This window comes from Chinchilla lanigera, unplaced genomic scaffold (assembly GCF_000276665.1).
Source record: "Chinchilla lanigera isolate Chin_1 unplaced genomic scaffold, ChiLan1.0 scaffold00015, whole genome shotgun sequence".
Classification (NCBI taxonomy): Eukaryota; Metazoa; Chordata; class Mammalia; order Rodentia; family Chinchillidae; genus Chinchilla; species Chinchilla lanigera.
This window is the reverse complement of record NW_004955416.1, coordinates 4,093,623-4,103,622: the sequence shown is the minus strand read 5'-3', so window position 1 is coordinate 4,103,622 and position 10,000 is coordinate 4,093,623. Positions and strand designations below refer to the sequence as shown.

General features: G+C 47.3%; 1 long non-coding RNA gene across 3 annotated transcripts in view; it reads left to right on the top strand.

Moving 5' to 3' along the window:
- The first annotated feature begins 7,246 nt into the window (after positions 1–7,246).
- Positions 7,247–10,000, top strand: part of LOC102004159 — a 5,575-nt gene continuing 2,821 nt past the window's right edge. The window contains exons 1-3 of one of the 3 annotated variants that reach the window (XR_260352.2): positions 7,247–7,408; positions 7,884–7,976; positions 8,738–8,892. This is a non-coding gene — a long non-coding RNA (uncharacterized LOC102004159). Of the gene's footprint in view, positions 7,409–7,437; positions 7,534–7,557; positions 7,706–7,883; positions 7,977–8,737; positions 8,893–10,000 lie in introns of those variants that run through there. The other 2 variants (XR_260353.2, XR_001233284.1) reach the window with 2 other exon arrangements.

Below are 10,000 nucleotides of genomic sequence, written 5' to 3'. Positions count from 1 at the left end.
TTAAAGATTACTTAAGCATTAACATTTAACATAAATTACGGTGTCTTTTTATTTCAGACACCGTCATGTACACAAATGCTGGTATGATGATTTGGTAACTAAAATTTTTTCTTAGACAATATTATGCCATTTTCAAAATCTCTTATGCCATGAGCTTGTTGATATTACACAAACAATGCCTGCCAGAGTGTGCAAAGAGCGGGGCCCGAAGAGGGAGATATTTGCATGTTCTTCAATTTTTCAAAGAAACATACCACCCTGGAATTTTTTCACTCCTAAACTTTGGAACCGATATTTTGAGTGACTAATGCAAATTTTGGCTAGATATGTGATGTCACTTTGATAGAGAAATAGTTCATTAATCCAACAAACTTTAAGTTGGAAGAAACCCACAGTTGTGTGTTGTTTGAGACTTCTCCGTCTTTCCACTTTAGACGGAAGTTCTATGTTTGTGACCAAGGAAATAGACTGCTATTGTTTTGCATTATATTTAGTTAGGGAAATTTTTATAAGTACATATATCAGTGTAATTAGTGCAGTGCTATTTAAACATAGAAATAACACTTCTGACACCAATGCACTGTCAATGGAGACATTCTGTGCCACTGGGAAGAGAGAGATCACTTCCCTTTCATTTTTGCAGCCCCATTTTACATGGAATCTTTATGTAAAATTTAAATATTTGCATATTGTTACTTTATATGCTCTTATTTAAACTCTGACAAGTTCCCCATTTATAAATTAACTCACATCAGCTGGAAAAAAACCTTGGCAGTTTTTCTTCCTTTCCTCTGAATAAAGTAAATGCTGTAGGGTTTGCTTGGTAATTGGTGCATGTTGAAGGAATGTTTGGGGAAATTATTATTTCTTTGCAGATTAGAAGCCAGAGCATTCTGTTATTGGTTTTTAATGAAGAAAATAATCTCAGGCTTAGCTTCCTAGCCAAATCCACAGACTATCATGTCACCTTTAACCCTCTGAAATACTTGAAGAATAATGATGATCGTAATATTTTTGTTTGCCTTTCCTTGTACACCCCTCCCATGCCAAGACAGCAGGATGATAGTTTTGTCCAATTTTCAGAATACTTTTTATACCGCCTCGGAAGGCACTTGCTCCTATCTCGGGTTTACTATTTAGTATAAAGAGTTCCGATTTGGGTATATTTAAGAAAGACTCAGCTGTCAAAAGCAAAGAAACTGGGAATGGTGTTTTGACAACCATATAGTGTTAAAGGAAATACTGTAGTCTGAATAAAATTGCTTATGTTCTCCAAAACAAGAATAATATAAAAACACTTTTTTATTTATATGGAAAAGCAAAAGCAGAAATAAATTCCAAAGGTTTCCCTTTCTTTAAGAAAATTCTGAGAGAACTGCAGTCGCCATCTGTTAAGGTTTGGGAATTGAGCAAGAAGCCACATTTTAAAGGAAAAAAAGAGAAAAGACCCGGAAAGCCTGTGTCTTCCGCCCTCCCTCCCTCCCACGGGCCAGGTCAGCACACATGCCCCTTCCCCCACCCCAGCTCCCTGCTTAGATTTGTCTGTCGAGAGGAGCCCGGAGTCCGTCAGGATCCTCCTGGCCTCCTCACCCCTCCGCCCCCGCGGGCCTGTTAACCCAGAGCAGATTTGGGAAGGGAAATGTGGCTAATATCTCTAGCAGCTGTCAAAGGAGGGCCCTTCCTTCAAAGGGACTGGACAGGGATCCTCCACCAGTTCCCCATTAGTCTTGCAGGCCAGCAATTTGATAAGGAGCCTGGACCTCCGCTACAAGTTGCCACTTGGGTAGGAGGGCCAGGATCCGGGTGCTGGGTGCGCCCAGTGGCCCTGGCTTTGCGGCCACCGAGCTGGGGCTGGCTGCGGACGTGCTTCCGGGGCCCGGGAGGCCAGCAGGGTGGGGTGGGGTGCAGAGGGCTCCTCCAGCCCCCTCCTGACCTTGCGTGTGTGGGTTAGACTGGCAAACCTGCTCCACACTAATGGGAGCGCGTAACGGAGTTGCAGGAATCGCCCGCGCGCCAGCAGCTAGGTGCTGTGCAGGAGAGACGCGGGTCCGAGGGGGGAGGCCGGTCAGATGGTGATGAGAATGGAGACCGTCGGGGCAATGTTTGAAGGGAGGTTTTAATATTAATAGTTTCGGTGTAGAGACAGAAGGGAGATTGCGTCTACGGCTCCTCCGGGCAGACTCTGGGTGACAGGGATGATGGATGATCCGCGGAGCCCAACAGCTCCTCCCCTCCAGCCCCAACAGTGTCAAAGCTACTTTAGTTGAAGCTTTAGAAATAAAATAAATAAACAGCACCAGCCCCCCTTACTTCTCGTGCACCTCCACCCCACCCCCGCTTTCCAACATCGACTTATGGATCATTATGAATCAATTACTGCTCTCATACTTTCCCATTGGCTTAAATAAAACAGTCAAAGATGAAAACGGGGGGGGGGGTCTTTTTCTTTCTTTCCTTCTTTTTTTCTTTTTCTTTCCACGGATAGGAACAACCACGAAATCCATGATCTCATAATCAGGGGCGCTGGGTTAGGAGGAGGTGAACAGAAAGGAAAGGGTCACCAAGGAAATAATGGGGGTGCAGGGCCGGGGGAGGTGTCGCCCAGCTGCTGTCTTTGTTTTATTTCAGATGGATTTGGTTTGTTTGTTGTTTGGGTTGTTTTTTTTTTTTTCCTTGAACGGAGAGGGGGGAGGCCCTCGTGAGAATCAGATGCCTACAACTTTGCGACCTAATTATTTAACTCCTTTGCAGAGACCTATTTGAGTGTGTGTCTCGGCAAACATCAGATGTTGTTGGTGGTGAGCTCGCACATGGGGAGAGGTGTGGAGGAATGGGTCCGTCTGGAGGTCGGGTTTGCACTTTGTTGTGAGCAGCTGTGCGCGGGAGGGGTCGCTGCCGGGGAGGCAGGGTCCCCCCTGCCGCTGGCTGTTTGTGCCGCCGAGCTGGTTTGGATCAGGACCCGGCCCCACGCGCCCCGCCCCCACCGCGGCCGCCCCGGGCTTTTCTTCGCTCTCGGTCCCTGGTCCTCTAGGTGTTTCTATGACTACATTGTGTGTGGGAGGGTCAGACGTGGGGGTTGCCCGCGAGAGGCCGTTCCTGGGCGATCATTTATCAATGTCACCCACATAATGATTCTCTCTGCAGCCTCCTATTGATGAGGATAATTACATTAGCTCAGAGTGACTGATCAATGAAAAACCACCACACAAAAACTTCTTTGCTCCTCTATAATACCAAAAACCGATACAGAAATAACATAGAAAGCCTGATTTTTCTTTCCCTTCTCAACCCACCAATGGATTCTGCACCCCCTACCCCCAAGGACGGGGAATAAAGTAAGAAAATAGACCTAGGTTTGTTTCGTTTCAAGGAGGATGCAATTTTGTCTCTGAATGCATTTTCTCTAAATGTGTTGGCTTCAATTCTCCTTTGGTAGAGAATATCAACGGATTTGCTAATGTGAGTTGCTTTTAGATTGCGCTGTGGTTTTCCTTTCTTTTTATTTCTTCCCTCCCCTTTGGGTATTCCACCCTCCTGTTTCAAAAACGGAGACAATCTTTTTTATAAATAATTGGAAAAAGAAATTACTCTAGATCCCTTTTAAAATACAAAGTGTTTGCCTTCGTGGGGTTATCTTTTGTCTTTATCACTTCATAAAGTAGCGCAATTAAAGATGTGATGTCGCAGGGGTGTACGGGGTGGATCCATTATACTAGGACGTAAGAAGCTATATTCTCGCCTGAAAGTTTGTACCTAAATTACGATTTCGCTTTTTCTAGACTTAAAAATCAATATTTTCTCAATTAAAGAGAATTTTAATGCTTTACTTGCGAGTTGTTAACTGCGCTGTAAATTTTATTGTAATGTTTCTTGACTTCGGACTAGATGAAGGAGACCCGTTGATTCTCGTGGATTTTTTTCCCCTCTCAGAGAACCTAGCCCAGGAACATCCAGTGGTTTCAGATCAAATCAAGGAACAAAGGTAAGGGCAGTTTTCGAATGCCTCCAGGGACCAGGCACAGGGTGGAGATGTTGCCAGGGGAGCCCTCCACCGCCAGAGGCCATTGTCTTGAGTGTTTTCACCTCTGCGTGCGCCTCCTGAAAGTAAGCGGAGTGTCTGTTTTCACCCATCTTTCTTCTGGGGAAGCGTGTTAGACCCAACATCTGCTCTGGGAGGGACCGAAAAGGAGGTGCGTTGGAAAAGCATGGTACTCTCCTCGCAGTGCCCTCCTCCCTCCCTCTTATTTCTCCAAAGTACATCTCCCACCTCCGTACTGGTTCTTTCGCCAGCCCTGCCATGTTTTATGTGTGCTCTGGCCTCTGTATCAGCAATGGCCCCCACCCTCCTGAGCTCACACTGCTCACAGATGTTTTCTCCTTGCACACGTCCCACCTAGTAAAAGTTCCCGCAGAGAATTAACTGTGGTGTGTTAATAGCCCAGACCTGCTACTGCTCTGTCCTGCAATGCTGGAATCTGGGATTTTGGAGGATGGTGTTGAGCTAAGGTGGCAGAGCTGCTCCAGGCCTGCCCATAAAAGCCCAAAGATGAGAATTTCAAGGCCCAGGGACTTGGTGAGAAGCAAGGTAGTGAAACTTTCAAAAAGTGAAGGCAGAGCAGTGAATGGAGGAGGAGGCTAGAGTGGGCTGGAGTGGGAGAAAAAAGGGGCGAGGCAGCAAAATGAGCCTTGGGACCTCATTTCAGAATTTAAGAAGAAATAATAATGAAGGGGAATGGAATATCTACAGCTTGCTACTGTTTTTTTTAATCCAGCCTCGTTTAAAAGCAAGTCCCCAGAGACGCCAGGCAGGGCCTGTGTTTCAAATGGGACTGAGTCCTACAAAGTTCCTTTTGCTGTTCCCTCTTCAGCTAATTTGCTGGGAATGAGCAGGCTGGGACAGGGCTATGTGTGTGGTGTACCAAGGGCTTAAGAAAGAGTATTATGGGAAGGGGCACCTAGATATAATGAGACTGCTGTTTTAAGCTGAATAGAAAATGAGTGGAACAGACAAAACGCCACACAACACCACAGTGCACTTTAAAATAATTCTCACCTACCCACCTTGCTTTTTTCTCTAACCACATATTACATGCAGTAGAAGACACAGGTGGAGGACACTTCTAGCTCCTCATCTTCTATCTGTAGACCCACCCAACAGATCCCTCTTCCCTTAGATTCCTGACATGTAAGCCTAGACCACGGCCTTTTTATCAAGTGAGTGGGGCTTTGTTAATGCATTTGTACTTTTCCGCTTTCAGTCTAAGTTTCTCCCTTTGGCGGATTGAGGAGGTGCAAGAAAGGAGGGGGAGGGGAGCAGGACACAAAGACTTTATCTAGTTCTCACCAAGCAGGTTTCAAAATAGGAATTTAATGGGAAGAAAGACGAAAGAATTAAAAGAAAAACTAAAGAGGGGCGTGAGAAGTGTTTATTATAGCGGGTGTACTTGCTTGGAGCAGAGGTGAGCCTGTGAACATTTTTTTCCTTTTGAAGATTCTGTTTCCCTCATATTGAAACATTTTCAAATTTTAATCCTTTAGCAGACAAAACCTCGATATAAATATGACATGGGCCACTGGCAAAAAAACGAACTTAAACTCAGGGCGCAGAGGGGAGGGGGCTGGGAGGAGAGAGAGCCCTTCCTGATTAATAACTAGCAGGGTAATGTTGAGGGCTTTTTCTGCCCGATTGCCTTTTTGAATTAGAGCCGATTTCTTCACACTTCAATAGTGCCTGTCTCCTTTAAAATGACTGGCAGATTTGTTTCTCTTTTTTTTTCTCTCCCTGAGACTTAATGATGTAAATTTTCTAATTAGTTAAATCATATTGCTTAAAGGCCTAATATTTACCATGGAAGAAATGATCATTCTGATTTGGGCCTCTTGAAATATTCCGAGAAATAACATTTGGCTTTTAGGTTGAGGCATGAGAGGAGCTGGGTTACGGAAAGCAGTTTAGCAGGGCAGGCGCGCACCCTGGCAACATGTTAAATTAATAGTTTAAGTTGAGCTGGGCTCACACCCCAAGTCCGCTTTTATTTTTCAATCAGCGAAGATTTAATTGGCAGCCCTCGGGCCGGGCGAGCTGATATTTTCTCATTAGTTTCCCATCACTAATCTTGAGTGTTAGATTGGCTTAAAGGTTGTCAACATTTGACCAATTTTATTTAAGGGGGAAAAAAATCACTCGTTGTTGCTCCGGGACGTGAGATCTGCGAATAAATCCTGCTTGGATCAGCGGAACCAACAGGCGAAAAAAACGTTGACTATTCATCGTCGCTTCTAATAAGTTGCATCAATGTATATTTCAAGACTAGGGAGATTATACTTGCACTGCGTTGATACAGATGAAAACAAAGAGGTTGATAGGGAGGGGGCGAACTGTAAGTGGAATGGGTGGGTAAAGTGAGGCGTGGACATATTTCAAACCGAGGGTAAATAACCCAACTGGAGTAGCTGCTGAGGGTTTAGGAGCTACAGTTCCTCCTCCCCTCCCTTTTGCAGCTGCGAGAAACTGCCAAGCCTGTCTTGCAAGCTCTGAGCAACTGACTTCGCGGTCTGGTCCAGAGATAACATCAGAGCGCCCCCTGCTGGCCGACAGAGCAGAGCGCGGCGGGTCAGCCCCCAGCGAAGCGAATCGTGTTTCTGCACCCCCCAGACTCCACCGCCTGCTTCCCCCACTCCCTCCTTGTTCAGCTGCAAAACGCCTCGGCAGGGGAAAAAGCCTGTCAAGGCTGAACATTTGAATGAATAAGTGATAAAAATAATAATAAAATACGAAGGAACTCCCTCCTTCACTTGGCCTCGGGGGACTAAACTACCCAAGCCTTAGCCCAGGGACACATTTCCTTGTGCTAAATCGCTTCTTCTGTGGGGTTTTGCTGCAGTTTTTTCCCCCATGCTAAAGTGTTTCAATAAGAAATGTTTTAATAGATAACTGCAGAATTTTTAATAGATAGCTGATGGGAAAACGGCCACCACAAAACAATATTTGGCATCCTCACTACCCTGAGCTCCTGAGAAAGAAGTGTCCCGGTTGTAGCAAAGTGCGCAGGGCTGGCTCTGGGGATGCAGCGGTCCTTGACGGTGTCTGGGCTGACCCTTGCCTGACAGAAAAGGGTCAGAGTCCCCATCCCTCCCTCCCTGCCTTCTTCCCTTCCTCCCTTCCTCCCTTCCTCCCTTTCTTCCTCTTCCTCTCCTTCCTTTTTCTTTCTGGTTAAAAGTTGTTATTGTACACACACACACACACACACACACACACATACACAGAGGTCTTTTCCACGCGTGTGCGTATTCTCGCTTGCCCGGTGCTTCCCGATTTTGCTGGAAACGGAAAGAGTGGCTTAAGTGCGTCCCAGCAAACCGGCAATGTCTTTGACACTTGATCTCGGTGCTGCACGTCCAAAGCAAGGTGTGGGGCTGCTACCATTTGAGTGTGTTTGGGTTGTTCTTCAACGGTTCAGTGCGTAGAGGCTTTCTCGCGGCCTCCCAGGGAGTCTCGGTGGGGCTGAGCCCGGCGCAGCGCGCGGCGCGCAGGTAACCGAGCCGGGCTATCGCGGGCGGGCAGACGCGCCGGCTCCGCCGCCAGCCTCCCCTCTTGGGAAAGGCGCTCGCCAAGCAGCGCTGGCGCGGGACAGTCTTCTAACCACAGCGAGACCCCCACACGAAGCGTGCAAATCTGCAACGCGGAACGACTTTAGTTGCGGGGGTAGTTTTTGGTTTTGCTTTTCTAGAGATTTTGTGAAAGCTGTGGGAACTGAGGCGCGGGGGAAGGAGCTCCGGGCAGGGAGGAATGGAGGGCTAAGGGGGTCTCCTGACTTTCACTTCTTGCCCGAATATCTGGATCCTCGGTTTAAAAATCCACTCTCTTACTCGTTTCTCTACAGAAAGCCCGGTCCACCCCAACTCCTGTCCCTCTGAGGACGCTCCTGGCCGGGGACGGGGACCCAGAGGAGGAGCGCTCCTAGAGCAAGGCGGAGGTAGGAGACAGCGTGGGTCTTCACGTTAGACAAGTGATGTCTCCGTGCAGCTCTGTGGAAAAATTGGGGCTCGTGTGACAACCGAGATAAACTTAGATATTTATATTCAAGCTGCTATGTTGTCATTCGGGGATCTGTTTTGAAGAAGTTCATTGCTTTCAAACTTGCTTTAAACATAAATTCTGCTTGGGGGAGCAGGATCTATCCCTGCAGCTGACTTTTTTGGAAGATCCCCATTAAGCTCAGAATTGCCAGAGAAGTTGTTGCGGACCACTTGAAGCCATTTAAAACTGTGTGCGTATTATGTGCATGTGTTTGTATGGAATATACATACCTCCCTATCTGTGTGTCTGTATAAACACAATAAAAGATTAAAGACAAAGGATGAGTTGGCCTTCACTGCTGTTGAACCCAAATAAAAACATTTTCAGGAATGTACTCTCACAGATAAAGAAAATATGGAAATCTCATTGTGTTTCTCTCAGTTCGACTTCATAAAATTTGGAGGCACTGACAGTCTGGTCAGTGTTCTAAGTAAATTAATGCAAAGGTCCTTAGGAAGAGACAGAAAATACCCTCTGCCATTAATCTTTAACCACTTGAAGATTATGATTAAAAGAATGAGATCACTAAGCATTATCATCTCAAATAGCTGTTAACAGCCCCCATCCCTTACTGTGGCAACAAAATAAACTCTCCACTAGCAATGGCGGTTCTTCCTTCTCGCTTTTTTTTAATCTTTGTTTTTGTTTTGCTTTAAGGACAAAGAAGGGAAAACAGAAGCAAAGTCTTAGAATTGCCGGTGTTAAAAAAGACTGCTGTTCATTGCTGACTTTCTCATATTTTGCTACAAAGGAAAAAGAAATTGAATGATGTGTCTACATTTGAGAAGAAAACACTAGCAACAGTGGTGTAGGTGTGTTTGTTTCTTCTTTTTCCTTGAAAAAAAATGTTTCTTGATATTCAGCAATTTAGTGAGCTGAAAGCTGTAGAGATGTAAAAGACGTTTACTTGTCCTCGTCACTGGAGTTTTGTAGGCTTTTGAAACAAATAGAAATTGTGGGACAGAGATTTAGACACTTGCCAGGGAACAACAATATTATACACTTTCAAGGAACTCCCCCTAATCCTGTGTTTGAGCGCTGATGGGGAGGCAGAGGGGCTGCTCTTTCTCCTAATAAACCCCAAAGCCTCATTAGACAGAAAGTGGGTGGGAGCTCCATTACCGGGCATTTTGACAAAAGTGGAAGGGCCTGGTCTGCCCTCCGAGCCCGAGGAAAGAGGCCCCCGAATCCGCAGAAGCGTTGTTTTCCCTAGAGCCCCGAGTTGGGTGGACCTTTCAGAGCAATGCACAGCAATCGACATTCTAAGAAGCCAAACGCTGAAGCGGAGAGAGACTGCTAACAACAAAAAAATTAACCGCGCTAAAAATTACTCTTCAGACCCAGCACGTTTGCAGATGACACACAGTGAAGCCTGCGCCAAGCGCCCCTTCTACCCGCGCAGCAGGCCCTCCTGCGGGCGGGAGAGGTTCCAGTGGACAGCACAGCTGGAGAGCCCACCCGCGAGAGCGAGGGAACTGTTGCCCCGGGTTCCGGGCGGGGCCACACGGGGTGCCCCAGCAGCCCAGCCCGCGACTCCCACCTGTTCCCTGCTCCCCAAGCTGCTACGCGGGAGACAGCAGAAGCTGGAGCCTTTGCTCCAAGTCTTCGAGGGGTATCCGACCCGACTAAGGCTCTTCCTGAGCCGAGGAGGAAACCCCACTAGGCACCCCAGAAGCCCAGAGATCCCGCCAAAGGGCCGGGACCTTTCGATCCCAGGCAACGGCCTATCCGATTCGGGGCCAAGCTCCCGCGCGCGTGTGGACAAAAGGCGCACAGGCCAGGCCGGTGCCCAGCGAGTGTGACAGTCCGGGAGGGCAGCGCCCGCCGCGCGATGGTGCGCGTGTGCGCGCTCGCGTGTGTGAACACGTGCGCTCGGCGTGGGCCTCGCCGCGGAGTCCACGCGGAAGCACGCGCGCGCCT